The sequence below is a fragment of the Quercus lobata genome, chromosome 11, assembly GCF_001633185.2.
Source record: "Quercus lobata isolate SW786 chromosome 11, ValleyOak3.0 Primary Assembly, whole genome shotgun sequence".
NCBI classification, from domain to species: domain Eukaryota; kingdom Viridiplantae; phylum Streptophyta; class Magnoliopsida; order Fagales; family Fagaceae; genus Quercus; species Quercus lobata.
This window is the reverse complement of record NC_044914.1, coordinates 44,846,426-44,864,741: the sequence shown is the minus strand read 5'-3', so window position 1 is coordinate 44,864,741 and position 18,316 is coordinate 44,846,426. Positions and strand designations below refer to the sequence as shown.

The following is an 18,316-nucleotide window of genomic DNA, read 5'->3' as shown; positions in this document are numbered from 1 at the left end:
ATTAGTTTTTGGAACACATTACATTCATTGATAATATTTTCTTAAGTTTTGAACATTCCATGGTCGGGGTAAGGGTCTTTCCTCCAGGTCTTCTAGGTAATATGTGCCCACTCCTGCCATAGCAATCACTTAGTAAGGACCTTCCCAGTTTGGTGCTAGCTTGCCTGCATTCCGATCTTTCATACTCCCATCAGCTTTAGGCAATACGAGGTCTCCCAGCACAAATTCCCAAGGTCTCACATTCCTATTATACCCCTAAGCTAATTTATGTTGATAATCAGCAAGCCATACAGATACCATTTCCCTTCGTTCTTCCAGCATGTCCGGATTGCCAATCAACCCTTTGTCATTATGTTCTTACTCAAAGTAGGCCACTCTTGGGCTCAACAAATTTATCTCTATAGGTTTTACCGCCTTGGTACCATAAACCATGGAGAAAGGTGTTTTACTCATAGATCTCATCGAGGTTTTTCGGTAAGCCCATAGGACATTTGGTAATTCATCAACCCAGCCCGCTTTCGCTCCTTCTAATCTCTTCTTCAAACTGTTAGCGATTGTCTTATTCATCGTTTCGGTTTGCCCAATGCTCTAGTGGTATGCGGGGGTTGAGTACTTATTACTTATCCCAAGGCTGCTGCAATAATCTCGAAAAAACCTTACTATCAAACTATAACCTGTTGTCAGATACAAGTGCTTGGGGAACTCCAAATCCGGTGATAATGTTTTTCCACACAAACCTTTTCACATCCATATCTCTGATATTAGCCAGGGCCTCCACTTCCACCCACTTTGTAAAATAGTTCATAGCCACTATCACATATCGCTGGTTCCCAGAAGCTCTCAGAAAAGGCCCAATTATATCCAGCCCCTACTGCGCAAATGGCCAAGGGCTAGAAACCGGGTTTAGATTCCCCCCGGGTTAATGCAGTATGGGTGCATGTTCCTAACACCGATCACATTTTTTCACGTATTCTACCGCTTCCCTCTACATGTTGGGCCACCAAAAGCCCAGAGTCATGGCTCGGTGAGCGAGGGATCTTCCTCTAAATAAATGCCATAGATTCCTTCATGTAGCTCAAACAACAACTTGGCAGCTTCGCTAGGAGACAAGCACAGCAGGTAGGTTCCTCAAATGAACGTTGGTACAATTTCTTGTCACTGAATATCCAAAAAGGGGCCGCAGTCCTCCGAACCTTCTCAGCCTCCTTCCCGTGTTCTGGTAAAGATCCATCTAATAGAAACTCTACGTAGGGGTCCATCCATCTCGGCCCCGATTTTGAAATAGCTGATACTACCGTCTGCAGTTCGATAATTGGATGCTCCAAGGCTTCTACCAACACCAAGCAGGGAATCAAGTCATTTGACGATGATGCCAGCGTGGCTAAGGAGTCTATATGACTATTTTGGTTCCTCAATATACGGTGCATAGTAACCGCTCTAAAATTGTCATGTATACCCTCAATCAATTTCAAGTACTAACACATGCGCTGATCTCAATCCTCAAAACTGCCGTCCACCTGATTAACCATTAATCTGAAGTCTGAGAATACTTCTACCTCCTTCACCCCAAGCTTGCATGCTGCTCGCAATCTGGCAATTAGGGCCTCATACTCAGCCTCATTATTTGAAGCCTTAAACCCCAACCTAAGAGATTTTTCCAACTTCACACCTTCAGGTAACTCTAGGACAATCCCAAACCCCGAGCCCCAAACATTGGATACTCCGTCAACATATACCTTCCATGGCCTGATTGTAACTTGGCACACTAATAGTGGAGCCCTAGGTGAGGGAGTGAATTCGGCAATAAAATTAGCCAATACATGCCCTTTAATGGAATTCCTTGGCCTGTAGCATACATTAAACATTCCCAGCCTTGCCCCCCACTTAGCTATCCTCTTGATAAAATCTGACCTTCTCAACAAGGACTGTAAAGGTGTGAGAGTCCGCGCCCCCAGCCCGTTTTTATAAATGTTGGGCCAAACCCACGTGAATGGGTGGAGTCGTGTTATTGCCTCCCAAAATGGAGGTTCGACTAGTTATATTTTCACTTTTAGATTAAGGGTTTTACAATGGAGTCACCACTTATTTAATTATTGGAATAAATAAGAAAACCAAAATTGAAAAATTCCTCATTTTATTAATTTGTAATTGAATTTATATTGATCATAGGAAAATTACAAGGTTTTGGTCCTAAATACAATCTAAGATAAAGTATATGGCTTTGTTTCCTAGTTACAATCTAAAAATCGAAAATTACATAGATAAGCATTTGATCTACTAACCCTTGATCTAAGCTCGGAGGCTATGTTACAAGGTGGGAAGGTATTAGGTACCCGCCTTGCTCAGTGAAACCGGTTTTCTAGACTATGGTGGCCAATATTCATATCACATCATTCAATATGTTATCAATCAATTTGCATCTTGAATTTAATGTGTGTGCATGTGATAAGCCCTAATTGAATTTATTAAGCATAACATTTAGATTGAAAAATAAAATCTAGTGAATATGTGTAGATGGTGATATCCTAGATTCAAGAATTTAAAAGAATTATTAAACGAACATCTTTTTCATGTTTTTTTATATGGATTTAAGATCAAAACTAGTGTTATGCATGAATATGTGATGAACAACCAAGATCATGTGATGAACATATAAGAACAATTAAGAACATTCAAACATATTCAAGGGAATTTAAATGATTACTATCATGCTTTAAACTTAAACTCTCATCATGGCAACACAAAAAACAATTATAGAAATGGATTATACCTTCATGCAAGATCCATATGATGGAGGAGAAAACTCTTGAGGGAGGTCCTAAGGGTGGAAGAAAAAAAGAGTTATGAGAGGAAGAGTGAGTCTTACTCAATACCTTGAGTCTCAAGAAAAGCAAGATATGACAAGACTACTCAATTTCACTAGAACTCAAGAGAGGAGAAGAGAGGGGGGGTTTTGTGTGTCTTGGAATGAAGGAGAGAGGGGTTTATATAGTAGTGGAGGAAGAAATATGAATGGAATGCCATTTAATGAGGGTTGACAAAGAATCATGAACCTAGATCTCATTTTAGCCTTGGCGAAAATCTGGTGCATTAAGTGGAAAGATTGGTCGGAGTGAGAAGCAAGCCAAAATTCAGTTTTCTCATAGCTGCTATAACAGCCTGTAGAGCCAACTTCAAATAATAATATCTGACTCAATTCTAATCGGAATTGTCTCGTTCTTATGCTCAAATTGAAGCCTCAGATGTCTAGTTTCTGGGAAAATTAATCTCATTCACAGATTCAAAATATTCTAAGAGATATCAATGAAATGATGAGCAGAGGTCATTTGTTAGAAAATGATTTCAGCACAATTAACATAAATAAGTCTCAAATTAACTCCCAATTAACATTAAATGGCTCCAATCACTCCCATTTCAGACTTAATTGGTTCCAAATTTACCCTAATTAAAAGATAATTGTACAAATTACTCATTGAATAATTAATGTTTAACTATCTAGTTAATTAGGTGTGTGCAACCCTACCATAAAATGTAGTCCTAACCAATCAAATTATGACACATCATCGTTCTCAAATTGATTATACTTATAACCAATTGAAATCAATTATTCATAATCACATATAGTTGAACTCAATTTGTAATAGTGTATCTCGGCTATTAGAACTTACTTTGATGATAATTTTCAATCTGATGATCAGATTAGGGGCTTATGACCAGTCAATTTGATCGTTACAATATCAAGATCATTTTGGTGAAATGAGATTAAGGACCTAGTGACCAGAATCAAGATTCTTATTTTCAAGGTGAAATTACCATTTTACCCTCTATGTGAGGTTAAATACGAGTTGCAAAATGGGATGTCAACAAAAGGGTGCTCGATCAGTACCCACACAGTGTGGGCTTGGAAATAGTGTGGAAGTTTCCTCGTAGCATGAACTATGGCAAGCACCATTTTCTCCAGAGGTAGGTACCGCGTTTCCATATCCACCAGGGTCTTGCTAAGATAGTGTATAGGCCTTTGGACCCCTTCATGCTGTCTAATTAATACCGAGCTCATGGCATCGTCGGAGACTGCCACATACATATAAAGGTCCTCCCCAAGCTCTTGTCGAGATAGTATAGGCAAGCTAGTAGGTAGGACTTCAAGTCTTCAAAGGCCACTTCACATTCCTCCGTCCACCGAAAACCCTTCCATTTTTTCAATAACTAGTAGAACGGTTGGCATTATTTTGCAGACATGGATACAAATTGGTTTAGGGCAACAATCATACCGGTGAGCTTCTGTACTTCCCTGGGGTTGCTAAGAGCCTAAAGTCACTGAATCGCAGTTATTTGGTGGGGGTTGGCCTCTATACCCCGAATGGTTATCATATATCCTAACAATTTGCTCGATCCAACCCTAAAGGAACACTTTTTAGTGTTGAGGTGCAACTTGTGCTACCTTAGTATCCCAAACACTTCCTCTAAGTCCCCTATGTGCCATGCACTTTCCTTAGTTTTAATCACCACATCATCTACATACACTTCAATAGATTTGCCAATCTGGTCTTTGTACATTTGGGTAACCATTTGCTGATAAGTAGCCCCAGTATTCTTCAATCCGAAAGGCATCACCGTGTAATGATAGTTCCTTTCAAGCGTAATGAAGGAAGTTTTCTCCTAATCCTCGGGAGCCAGAGCTATTTGATGATATCCTTGGAAGGCATCCAAAAAACTCATTCTCTGGTGCCTGACTATTGCGTCCACTAATTGATCTATCTTTGGCACTGGGAAAGGGTCCTTTGAACATGCTCGGTTAAGGTCGGTAAAATCCACACAAACCCTCCACTTGCCATTTTTCTTCACGGCCACTGTATTGGCTAACCAATCCGAAAAGTAAACCTCTTTTATAGCCTCTGCCTGTTTTAACTTCTCCACCTCCTCCTTGACAACCCAACGTGGGGTTTTGCAACTCTCCTCAGCCTCTGCTTCTTGGGTAGGACTAAGGGGTCCACATTCAGCCAATGCATAATAAAGGCAGGGTCTACCTCGGGAACATCATACGGGCTCCAAGCAAATACATCCAGATTTTGTACCAACGTTAACAAAATTTCTACTCGATCTCCTGTCGGCAGGTTCTTCCTAACCCTAAAGTACCTATCAGCGTGTGGTAGATTTCTAATATGGACCAACTCTTCAACACTGTCCATGCCTTCCAAACTCTCAGACATCTGCAATTGCTATAATTGCTCCTAATCGACCTGCTCCTACTTAATCTCATGATTTATCGCGGCCACCAAACACTGCTTGGTAGCCTTTTGGTCGACCCTGACTACTACGACCCTATTGTTGGTCGGGAACTTTATCTTTTGGTGCAATGTTGAAGGCACCGCCCCCATGCTATGGATCTAGGGGCGCCCGAGAATCGCCGTATAAGGTGAGAACGCGTTAACCACTATGAAGTTCACCTTCACTTCCCTACCTTTAGTCACTACCATGAGCTTAATTTGCCCCTCAAGCGTTACCACCTTTCCATCAAAACCCACCAAAGGGGTGTCATACTCAGTCAGATCCTCTAGCTTCAATCCTAGCCCCTTATAGAGATCGGGGTACATAATTTCAGCCCCACTCCCTTGGTCCACCATGACCCTTTTTACTAAGAATCCACCAATCATGCAAGTTGTCACCAGCAAGTCAATTTCAGCCCTACTCCCTTGGTCCACCGTGACCCTTTTTACTAAGAATCCACCAATCATGCAAGTTGTCACCAGCAAGTCATCATGCAGTTGGGACGTCCCCTCCAAATCCACTTCATCAAAAGTGATCGAGACCAACGTTCTCCTCAGCTTCTTCTCGGGTCAGTTCCCTGAATCCACTTCTGATGTGGACATCACGCTCAAAACTCTCTTCCACTCACTAAAGCCCACACCCTTCAAGACAGCATGGATCACCTCAATAACTCCCAACGGAGGGGGGGTGTGCTTGATCGTGTCGACCTCTGGACCTCTGGCCCACATCATCCTTCCTTTGCTTAACCAAAAACTCCTTGAGATGCCCTGCCTTTGCTAGCTGTTCCAAATGATCCTTGAATACACAGCACTACTCAGTTGTGTGGCCCTTCTCTCGATGATACGTGCAATATAAACTCTGGTTCCTCCTCGCCGAATCACCACCCATCTTGCCCAACCACCAAAAGTACGGCTCATTCTTAATGCGTTCAAGAATTTTGTAGACAGGTTCTTTAAAAGTCAAATTAACTCCCTCAACGCATCGGCTCAGGTCCTCAACGGGAGCCCTCAGTTCCCTCATAGCCCTCTGTTGGAACCTATCAAGGGGATACTCCCTACGATACTGCGAGGTGATCGGGGCCTTACCTTTGCCCTATAAACAATCATCCTCCAACCTTTTAAACTCTTCAATCCTTCTCATCAGTTGATGCATTCCCTCGGGCAGCCGCATGGTCAAAGAATCCCTCAATTCTAAATCCTCGGGAAGACTTAACCAGAAAGTACTAGCAGTGACCTATTCATTACTGCTGCCAATTTCATTATAGAGCTCCTAGTGTCTGTTCATATAAGATTGGAGGGTCTCCCCACTCCTCATCTTCATAGACAACAAAGCATTAATAGGTTGTGGCACTTTACTGCACGTGATGAATCTAGCACCGAACTCTTGGATTAACTCCCCGAAACTCCTAATGGAACCCTTTCTTAACCCATTAAACCATTGCATAGTGGTTGAACCAAGACTTGACAAGAAAACCTAGCACATCAACCCATCATTATGAGAATAAAGTGACATCATATGTATATAATGATTTACATGCTCAACCGGATCAGTCTTTCCATCATAATGGTGAATGGAGGACAAGTAAATCACCCCGGCATCTTAGTGCACTCTATTTCCTCCGAAAAAGGTGAGTAGGCTGCCCTCCTCAACGTTCAGCTCATTGTATCAAGGGCCGCATTATGATAACAATGCTGACCATGGCGGGGGGATTCACTACATCACTCTGCTGTCTTGCTAGACCTTTCCCTTGATCGGTATGAGCCGTTTCCTCAGGATGACACCCTTGGAATGTAATCAGGGTCAAAGGATGATTCGTCTCATTCCGTTCTTCAGTGCCGACCCCTCAGCTCGATTTCCAAGTCATTCACCTGCTTTCACAGGTTCTCTAGCTCCCTTTCGCGATCACCCCGACAAGAACGCTCGGGAATGTACGATACCAATCTCTCCCCTTGCAAGGATCGTTCATCAGAATCTATCCTCGTCTCATGCCCATCTTGCATGTGCTGATGCTCCCTTCTCCACTCCCTCTCCAACCTCTATTGGCTCCGTGATGAGGCCCTAGAACGATTTCTAACGATAGAACCTTCTCCAGCCTATGGGCCTTCCATATTTTGCTAACACCAGCCCAACTTGAAGCCCCCAATATGAGTAAAATCCCCACAGATGGTGCCAATTACGGGCTACAAGAAGTGCTTGAAGGAGCAAGTACTTGGACCCTCAACTTATTTGTTGGTGGGCTTTACTCTTAATCTTACTTACGAGGCTCCAACTCAGGCCTTGTTATTCCCTCTCAAGTACTGGTCCCTCACAAATTTACTTGTTTCTTCCCTCTTTACCCAGTTTTTCCCTTGATCACTCACCTTACTCCCAATTTCCCAACCCCTTGAACAATGGCCTAGTTCACCTTTTATACCCATGAGTGAGTGGGGTAGCCATTATTTTTATTCCCACTCACTTATGTATTTCTACGTCTCTCAAAATCCCAAGGGATTCTCATGAAATCAGAGGATTCCCTTGGAACTTGTTCTAGACGTTGGTTAAGACTCGATAGTGGATTCTTTTTACAATATTTAGCTCTCGGTTACCCACCCCATTCAGACCAATTATAAGCTTTTTATGATTATTCCAGATTCCCCTCAGGAAGGGTGGGGCGGTGCTCCCAGTGCTTGGCTAATGGTTGGGTCTAATGTGAAGAACCCCAAGACAATCCTTATGTTGTACCCCAGGCTCATCACACTCAATGGGCACTAGGCCTATTATCGAGCCTTACTTATATGGTCAGCCCAATCCTCCGGGCCTGGTCCACCCACAATGTGTAAATTAGTTTATTTGAAAACACTAGCACATTGTAAAGACTCCACCACTGCTATCTCTCTCAGCGCACGATAGAAGGTGCCTGCTATCATACGCTCAAGTGACTTTCTGCCACATTCGTGAGCTGTGCTCCGAAGTGTGGCCTTATTTGCCTCTTTGGTTGGCCGAACTACCCCTTTCAGTGGGTCACGTACCTCCCATGTGCTTCGCCTAGTCGTGGGTCTCCCTCCACCATTGTGGGCTTGCCTCGCCATATTAGTAGGCCTTTTCTTGGCTGGCATGGGCCATTTTTCTACCCCCAAGTGGGTCTAGTAGCTACATTGTTTGTGGTGCTATCATCGTCATCTTCGAAGTCATAGTCATTGGGTGTTCTATTTCAGTCTGGCAGCCAAAGATACTTGCAAGGTAAATTGCTGTCTTCTGGCCTCTGTGCTATGTTGTTGTGGGTATTTGGTTTTAAGTTGTTTGGCTGTGTTTTGGGATACTTAAAAGAAGTGTTGGGCTGTTTGCTTTCTATATGAGAGCTTTAGAATGGAATTGTACAGGCATTTGCAATGCCTTAACGGTGAGAGCCCTTAAAGCTCAAAAAAGAGGTTATAAGCCGGATATATATATATATATATATATATATTTTTTTTTTTTTTTTTTTTGTGAAAGGAAAGCAAATGAAGAACGTATGGAACATGTAAAGAGAAGGGTTGGTTTTAATGAAAAGGTGGTAATAGAGGCAAAGGGTAAAGTAGGGGGATTATGTTTAATGTGGAAGAACAATGTGCAAATAGAAGTGGTGGAGTTTAATAAGTATATGATTGCGGTTAAAATTATGGACCCTAGTGGAGACTGGTATTTGGTTGGCTTTGATGGACCACCTTATGCAACCAAGAAGAGAAAGGCTTGGGAGAACGTTATTGGAGACATTTCAAGAGCCTTGGATTTGCTTCGGAGACTTTAACATTGTTTTGGATAGTGAAGAAAAGGATGGGGGAAGAGTTGAGAGCTCAATGTCCCCAAATTTTTTAAGGACATTCTTTTCAAATTGGGAGCTACTGATTTGGGGTTCTCTAGAAGTAGATTCACCTGGAGGAAAAAAAGATGAGGAAAGAATTTCATAAGGAAGAGGCTGGACAGGGGTATAACTAGCATGTCCTGGAGATTAGCTTTTCCAAAGGCAACCATTCACCATTTGGGTGCCATAAATTTTGATCATTGTCCTATCCTTTTGGACACATAGCCGGTTAATCATTACTTTCCTAGACCATTTAGATTTGAGGCTGCTTGGATAAGGGATACAAAGTGCTACGGAGTTATTGATGAAGCTTGGAAAGAAGAAGTGGAGGGCTCAAAATTCTTAAAACTATGCATGAAACAACAAAACACCCAAATGGCTTTAAAGAAATGGAACAAAGAAGTGTTTGGTCATTGCCAAGGGAGAATAGACGTGTTGCTAACCAAAATCCAAGAGATTCAAAAAGTGGATTGCACGAAGGAGAACTGTAGAAAGGAAGCTCATCTCCAAGCTGAACTAAATGAGTGGCTCCTGAGAAATGAAATACTTTGGAAACAAAAATCAAGAGAAGTTTGGCTCAAGGAGGGGGACAAGAACTCAAAAATTTTCCATCTATCTACCATCATAAGGAGAAGAAGAAACTCAATAGATGCAGTAAAGAATGACTTTGGGGAATGGATAACAGACAAAAGGGAGATCCAAAAGCATTTTGTGGAAAAATTCAAGACCTTATTTAATGAAGAGGAAGTGGACTTTCCAGAAAATTTGGATAATGTAATCACTCCATGCATAACTGAAGAAGAAAATATTGAGTTATGCAGAGTACCAACTCAGTCTGAGATCAAGAAGGAGCTATTCCAGATGCAAACTCTAAAAGCCCCAAGACCAGATGGCTTCCCAATACTATTCTACAAAAAATATTGGGCAACTATGGGAGAGCCCGTTACAAGAGATGTCACATCATTTTTTCAAGTAGGAAGAATGCTAGTTGAGGTAAATAACTCTTTTATTGTTCTTATTCCTAAATCATAAAGCCCTACATCATTTAATCATTATAGGCCTATAAGTTTATGTAATGTTGTGTATAAAATCATTACTAGACTGTTAGTGTCTAGATTGAGGAAAATTTTGCACAAGTTTATCTCCCCCACACAAGCTGCATTTATTCCAGGAAGGTGGATTGCCAAAAACCAGATTATTGTTCAAGAAATGCTGCATAGTTTTAAGACAAGAAAAGTAAAATCTGGGTTAATTGCTGTCAAAATTGATCTTCAAAAGGCTTATAATAGAGTGAATTGGAATTTCCTCCAAGTAGTACTCAAGAACTTTGGGTTTGATGAAAAATTTGTGAAATGGATCCTTGAATGTGTATCAACAGTTTCCTTTGAGTTACTAATAAATGGGGGAAAGATAGGGCAATTTGGACCTAAAAGAGGGTTAAGGCAAAGGGACCCACTATCCCCTTACTTACTCATATTATGCCGAGAAGTTCTTTCACGAATCTTAGAGAAGGAATTTATGGAGAAGAATATTAGTGGGGTTAAGGCTAGTATTGGCAGCACTCCCATTACACATGTACTGTATGCGGATGATATTGTTTTATTCTCAAAAGCGTGTAGGAAGGAAGCTAATGCCATTAATGACTGCTTGGAAAAATATTATAGGTGGTCTAGACAGCTGCTTAACTGAGCAAAATCGGGGATTATATTCTCCAAACTCACCCACCAGCAGACCCGTCGAGACATAAAGCATATTCTAAAGATGAAAAGTCTTAAAAAAGACTCTGTTTACTTGGGGGCTCCTTTATTCCTTACCAAGGCTCCAACAAAGGACTTTAAGTTCCTACAAGAGAGGTTGGAAGCCAAACTGAAAAGGGGGAGAAGTAACACTTTATCATGGGTGGGAAGATCCACTCTAATTAAAACGATGGCTCAAGCTTTACCTACATACACAATGTCTACTTTTGACATCCCTACTAAGGTGTGTGATAATTAGATGCTATGACTAGAAAATTTTGGTGGAATCCAAAAAACCCAAATGGAAGGTATTTGGCTTGGTTGGCTTAGGAAAAACTATGTCTACCTAAAGGAATTGGAGGGATGGGATTTAGGAAGAACAAGGATTTTAATAAAGCTCTCTTGGCTAAACTTGCTTGGATGATTGCCTCAAAAAGGGACAGCTTGTGTATGAACTTACTAAGAAGCAAATACAAGGTTAGAGAGAATTGGATTCAAAGTGAACCTTCCAAAAACGCTTCTCCAATTTGAAAAGCAATTGAGAAAACCAAACCCCTTATTGCTAAGGGAGCTTGTTACCTTGTTGGAAATGGTGCTTCCATTAATGTATGGGTGGACCCTTGGATTCCTTGGCTAGCTGGGTTTAAACCAACTCCAAAGGATGACTCAATTCAACAAAACCCTTTGATGGTGCCTAACTTGATATCTACCAAGGATCATTGTTGGAATCTACCTCTGCTAAATGAGCTATTTAATTCTGAGTCAATTGAAGCCATCCAAAAAATACATATTCCTTTGAAGGGCAAAGCTAATAAGCTAATTTGGGTTCCGGACAACAAAGGGCCATTTTCTGTGAAATCTGCATATAAAGCTAACCAAGACCCTCCTTGTGGAAGTTCCATAGTGCAATGGCAAAAAATATGGAAGATCAAAGCTCATGATAGAATAAAAATGTTACTATGGAGAATTGGGTCCAATGTGTTACCAACCAAAAACAATTTGGCAATAAGAATAGGCACATCTAATCCAAACTGTGTGTTTTGTGGCAGAGAACCTGAAACAGTAACTCATCTACTCTTTCATTGCCAAGTAGTAAGGGCCATCTGGTTTGGCTACAGTTGGGGCATAAGAACTGACAAAATGAATATTGCATTAAACGAGGACATCCTCAAAGTGGTCTTGAACTTGGATGAGCTGAGTACACTTCAAATGGCAGTCACTATGGAGTTGATCTGGCATCTCGGGAATCAGGTATGGCATAATGGCAATGAGGTGAACATCATTTCTACCATATGCAATGCAAAAAACAGAGTAAAGGAATATCTTAATGCTTTGGACTATGAGTAGGACAAAGATAGGAGACAGGAGTTGACTTCATGAATTTCCCCTCCTAAAAACTATATAAAACTAAATGTGGATGCTACTATCTCACAAGCGTTCACCTCCTTAGCTGTGGTAGGAAGAAATGAGTTTGGAGAGGAGTTAAAGGTATGGGCTAAAATTCTTGATTTATGCACTCCTACTCAAGCTGGAGCAGCTGCAATTCCGTGGGCACTAAACTTGGCTACCGCTGAAAATTGGTGCACATCATTGTGGAGGGGGATTCAAAAATATGTTTTGATGCCCTGTCCAAAGTAGAAGAACCATCTGATTGGTCCATCTCCTCCATCATTCATGATGCTGCTGACATGAGTATATCTTTTGATAATTGTGAGTTTTGCTGGGTTAAGAGATCTCTAAACTTAGCAACTCATTTTGCTGCTAAATATGCTATTGCTCTTAAAGTAGGTTTCTTCTGTAATAACTGTAATTTGCATCCCCTATCTTGAAAGCTTGTAGGCAAGATTGTTGTACCTCCTATTTTTCTGCTTAATCTAATGAAATGGCAAATTATCAAAAAAATATATATAGTTTATTTGAAAAGTAAAGGAAATGGAGATAATTTTAAATTAAAAATGATGGGTTCATAATGTTTGCTTGAGTGAAGTCTGTAAAGTGTCATTTGAGGGAAGGTCTTGACTCCTACCTCGATCGATTAAGCCTTCTAGTTGATTGATTAAATCGTTAGTGGATTGGTTTCTTGACTTTTTTGGTTTCTTAACAATTTTGGAGTGCTAAAAAATGGCTAATTAAGAGCAATTACATCAATCTATACAAAAGATTCCGTCTATTTTACACAAAAAACCTACTTTTTCTATTTTACACTATCACTTTTACAAAACATCCACATCAGTTTATGTATTATACACACTTTTTTATTAAAATAATATTTTCTCTCACTTTTTTTTATTATTTTCCACCTACTCCCACCTAACCCTTCTTTTTTCTCTAAATAACCCCTTCTTCTTCTTCACACTATCCTTATCTCTATCTCCTCTCTATCTCCACCTCTCTTTCTTCTCCATCTTCTTCTTCTTCTTCTTTTTTTCTTTTTTTGAGAATCTTTTTCCTTCCTCTTCTTCATCAACCCATCACAAGCACTCCATCAACACCCTTCTTTTTCCTCTAAATAACCCCTTCTTCACACCATCCTTATCTCTATCTCCGCCTCTCTTTCTTCTCCTTCTTCATTTTTTTTTTTGAATCTTTTTCTTTCCTCTTCTCCATCAACCCATTACAAGCACTCCATCAACACCGATCTCCATCAACACTAATCTCTGTCAACCCATCACCGATCTCCATCAACACCGATCCACATCAACCCATCACCGATCTCCATCAACACCGATCCAATGATTTTGTTCCAATGGTTGATTTTTTTTGTTGATTTCGTGGTTGATTTTTTTTGTTGATTTTGTGGTTGATTTTTTATTTTTGTAGTTGATTTTTTATTTTGTGTCTGTAGGAGTGTGTGGTATCAGAGGAAGAAAGAACATGAGAGGGAGGGTTAGTTTTGCAAATGAAGAAGAGAGAGAAAAAAAGGAGCAAATCAAAAATTATTAAAATATTAAATGCACATGCTACAGTAGCCATGCATATATGCACGGTTACTGTAGCAATTGTGCATTTTTCACAATTTTACACCCACTGATGTGGGTGTTTTTTTGCTCAAAATGTGTAAAATCAGTTAGTTTTTCATTTTGCACAATTTTGCATAGATTGATGTAATTGCTCTAAGGTCTTGTGAACATTTGTTGTTGTTAAAACTTAAAACCAATCAAAGTGTCTCTATAAAGGTGCCTTTTGAATGAAAACCTCTTGTATATAAATAGTGATCCATATTCAGTTTTGAGAGAGAAATCTTTACTATTATATAGTTTTCACAAAAAGTATCCAAAGAATGCTACTTGGAGAATTCTTGATCATAAAAAATATGTAATTTAAATTTTGATTTTTTAAATATCAAACTTTAAGTAGTGTAATATCGCTTAAAGTTTAGCTATAACTTGAACCCCATTCGATATTGTGTTTATTAACAGTAATGAAAATATTTGACAATGTTAGCTTGAGTGAACTATGCATCATGCATTATCAATAATTTTCACAATTAGGCAAATTTATTGCTCTAACAAACCATTTTAGACTATGATAATTTTTTTTTAATATATACAAAATTTTAATAAATAGAGTAGAAAGAATTTGAACATATCATATCCGCTCAACAATAATTGTTCTTTAATAGTGGGTTAAGACTTAAGATACCAATGATTTCTTTTTTTGTGTAGGCGGGATTCGATCCCAATTTCTTATTTAACAATAAAGAAATTTATTAGTTGACTTAACTAAAACTCCTTTGAGTAAAGCATTTTCATTACAACTACAGACTAGTGCAAGGGATTGGTTGTTAGTGTTAGAATTATGTGCCCTCAAAAACAATACTATACATTTTTATTTGATGATAAAATTTTATTTTCACATTCATAACTTTTATAAGTATATTTCATTGTTTAAATGTGGTATGTGGTGTCACCTCTGTAGGAAAAATCATGTTAATAGTTAAGGAACCAAAGACAGGAAGTAATGATTTTTCATATATTATTAAATTGTTCTAAGCTATGGATATTAATTGAATATTACCACTGAAGTCTACACTTGTTGTGCTGCTATATGATAGGATGATTTACTCTATCATTGAAGTAGTGACTTTAAGCAAACAAGTGGGTGTAATGTAACAAGTACATTCACTGAATTAAATCCGATCAAGGACACCTTATAAAGTGATCGTTGTTAATTAAAAAGTTGTTCTATCACAATTTTTCTATTGTCCACAAACATAAGGGGTTTGTGTATATTTATTTATTATGCACATAACTTTGATAATGTCAACTGGTGATGCCAATTTTAAAGGCTATATACAGACACGTTAGGTTATGTGTGTAATGAATAAAATTTATAAATGCTCAACAGTGAATTCACCAGTCTCTAAAGAAGATAGTATATTCAGTTGATTTTCATATTGAAGTTGGATTCAAAACAAAACCGGTTGGTGACATTTTTCAAAAATGTTTTTTCATATATATAATATTGTGTGTATATATATATATATATATATATATATTTAAAGAGTTTTTTAAAGATATTTTGGAGTCCAATAGAAATTATGAAATCAAGAAATTAAGGGTCGCATAAGCTAGGGACATGACAATGATATTTATCCAGTCCTAGTGGCTTGTGGGAATATAGTATGGTGGAAGGACATGTATATAAAATTGTATGAAATAGGACCTCATTTGTAATTCTCTAATCTTCAGGGGTCAATTGCAATGTGTTGATGGACACTATTGCAATATGTAGAAGTTCAGATATTTTCTTAATATGATTGAGAAAATTAAGAAATATTTTTGGAAAGTGTTTCAAGATAAGTCAATAACGTTCAAAAGGTTATTGATAAAATCCTACGGCTGAAGATTAGGATTCCTAAGGATCACACGTCCAATCTCTCTCTAGGGTTTTAGAAGTTTACTATAAAATAAGATTTTATAATATCATATTTAGTGGTTGGCCATCAGAACTACTATGTGATATTGTAGTCTTCTAAAAACTCAAAAGAAATAGGGAGAGAGACGTGAATACCTTGGGAGGCAACACGCTTGGGTTGCTAAGAGAGGTACGCAATTTTTGTTCCATTTAGAATCCATGGTTGTGTGGTACAACGATCTTTAAATGAAAATATGATTTTCTTTGTTTTATATTGCTTCCGCAATAGTTATCAGTTAGTTAAACTAAGTTACCAATTCAATGAGTGCCAAACTGGTTTTGGTAGTGACGGCAAGTTTAGTCAAAGCAATTGAGCTAAGTTGGAAGAAATTGCAATTCTAGGCTCTTGGTCATGGTTTATAGCTCGTGCGTATCTAAATTGACCCTATTACACCTCTGACCGTCTCATTCTCATCATTCAAAATTGTATTTGGAATAACGTTGTGCGATTTGATCTTTTTCAATCCTTGGCCTACATATATATATATATATATATATATATATATATTTTTTTTTTTTTTTTTTTTTTTGAGGTAAAAGACGATGGCCTACATATATTAAAAGCATCACCGTTGTACTTTGATTTTGCTGTTAGATTTTGGCTGTAGCTAACACTATTGAAATTGGATGTATGTAGTGAGAGAAAATTTGCAAGCTGCTAGAAAGGAATTTGCTAAAATCGCAGAAGATCTCAAGTCCCTTCAGAATGTTGGGCAGATCATAGGCGAAGTTCTCAGGCCTCTTGACAATGAACGCTGTAATATAAACTATCTTTGTGCTCCTTTTCTGTAGGTTTGTTCTGAAGTTCTGCACAAACGTTATGCTTACTTTTCTTGTCCCAATCAAGCTTCAAATTGCCTCCCCCTAAATAAGTCTCCTTTGAATCTGGAATGCATTGGTGTAGAGGTATAACATATCTCAGTTTTTAAGCTTTAGCATTGTCTGGTGTTACCCATTGATGCTATTTATGAGCTGGATTGCACAGTTGCTACAAACTTGCGAACTCCGTTTCACATATGTTTTCTTATTTTTCTGTTAGTTATTTATGATAATAAAGAGCACAATATGTATCTAATTTGATCATGAAGTGTGGTTGTCTATTATAGTTGGGTGGGATGGATATGGATCATATGGTAGAAAATTGCAGAACTAATTGATATCATCTGTGTTGTTTCAGTGAAAGTTAAAGCAAGCAGTGTATTGGGGTATGTCGTATGTGGCTGGCTGGTCTAGTAAGATAGACAAGGATAAATTCACCGCATGAACTCGGATGGTGCTTGGTATGACTACTCTCACAATCATGCGAACACTTCCTTGTGTAGTAACTAGATCATGTGCAACTGGATATGTCAATAGATGGCTGTGCTGATCATATTTAACTGAGTAGATTTGGTTCAACAAATCATCATTATATTAAAATGTTTGTGTTTCCTATCAATTATAAAAAGAAAAAGGTTTGTGTTTCCTATTGTGATATGGCTTTGTTTTACAGGTTGATCCAGTTATACATAATACGCTTCATGAAGACGCAGGCAAACTATTCTGCAGTGGGAGGGTTGTCATATCAAATTATAGAACTCAGGGAACCAATAGACCTGCCTCTTATGAATCCTGAGCTTTTTCTTAGAGTAGGAATCAAACCTGCCAAGGTAATGTCATTTAAATGAAACTTGAGTTGGTTAGTGGTCTGGGTAACAAAGAATATTAATGGTGAAGCTGTGATGTTTCAGGGTGTTCTTCTGTATGGACCTCTTGGTACAGGACATTGTTAGCCAGTGCAATTGCAAGCCCAATTTTTTAAAGGTTCTTTGTTTTTGAGTCTTGCATATCCAGCTCTAGGTATAGTAATATACTGTTCCTGTTTAATTATTTCAGTACTGGAAACTTGATGATTACCTTTTATTGTGGATATAGGTAGAATCAAGTGCAATAATCGATAAATATATTGGTGAAAGTGTGAGATTGATACGGAAATGTTTGGATTGTTAGCATAACAAGTAAAGATCAAGGTAGTCAGAGATGATGATCAGACTCTGTTTATTTAGTAATGAATTGGCTGAGAGTTTCATCAAAAACAAAAACAAAACAAAAAAAAAAAACTGGCTTGGGGGTGCAGAGTCTGTGGACACATGTCAAATATTTGTCATGTGTTCAAATTTTAATGGGCCTAATATATAAGAATATTAAATCTAATTTTTGTCTATTATATAAAAATTGTACTTAAAAAAAATGAAGTTTAAGAAATTGTACCTCCAACTTATTTTCATTTTTAAATTGCGACTAACAAAAACATTTAGAGCATCACCATCGGGTCTCTTATAAAAAATGTCATTTTGACACACCAAAAACCTACTTTATTATTTTAACACACCATTTTACAATTCACCATTTATCACATCTTTTATTCTTGGATTCTAAACATTAAAATAATATATCACACATTAAAATAATATTTAACTAAAATTGCCACCAAATCCACAACACCACAACACTGCCCACAACCACAAATCTCAAACCCATCGGCACCATCCCAAATCTCAAATCCACAGCACCATCCCAAATCTCACACCCACAA

At 38.5% G+C, this 18,316-nt stretch overlaps 1 pseudogene; it reads left to right on the top strand.

Annotated features, from left to right (window-relative positions):
* Positions 1–11,964: 11,964 nt before the first annotated feature.
* Positions 11,965–17,730, top strand: LOC115966958 (annotated as a pseudogene).
* The last annotated feature ends 586 nt before the right edge of the window (positions 17,731–18,316 follow it).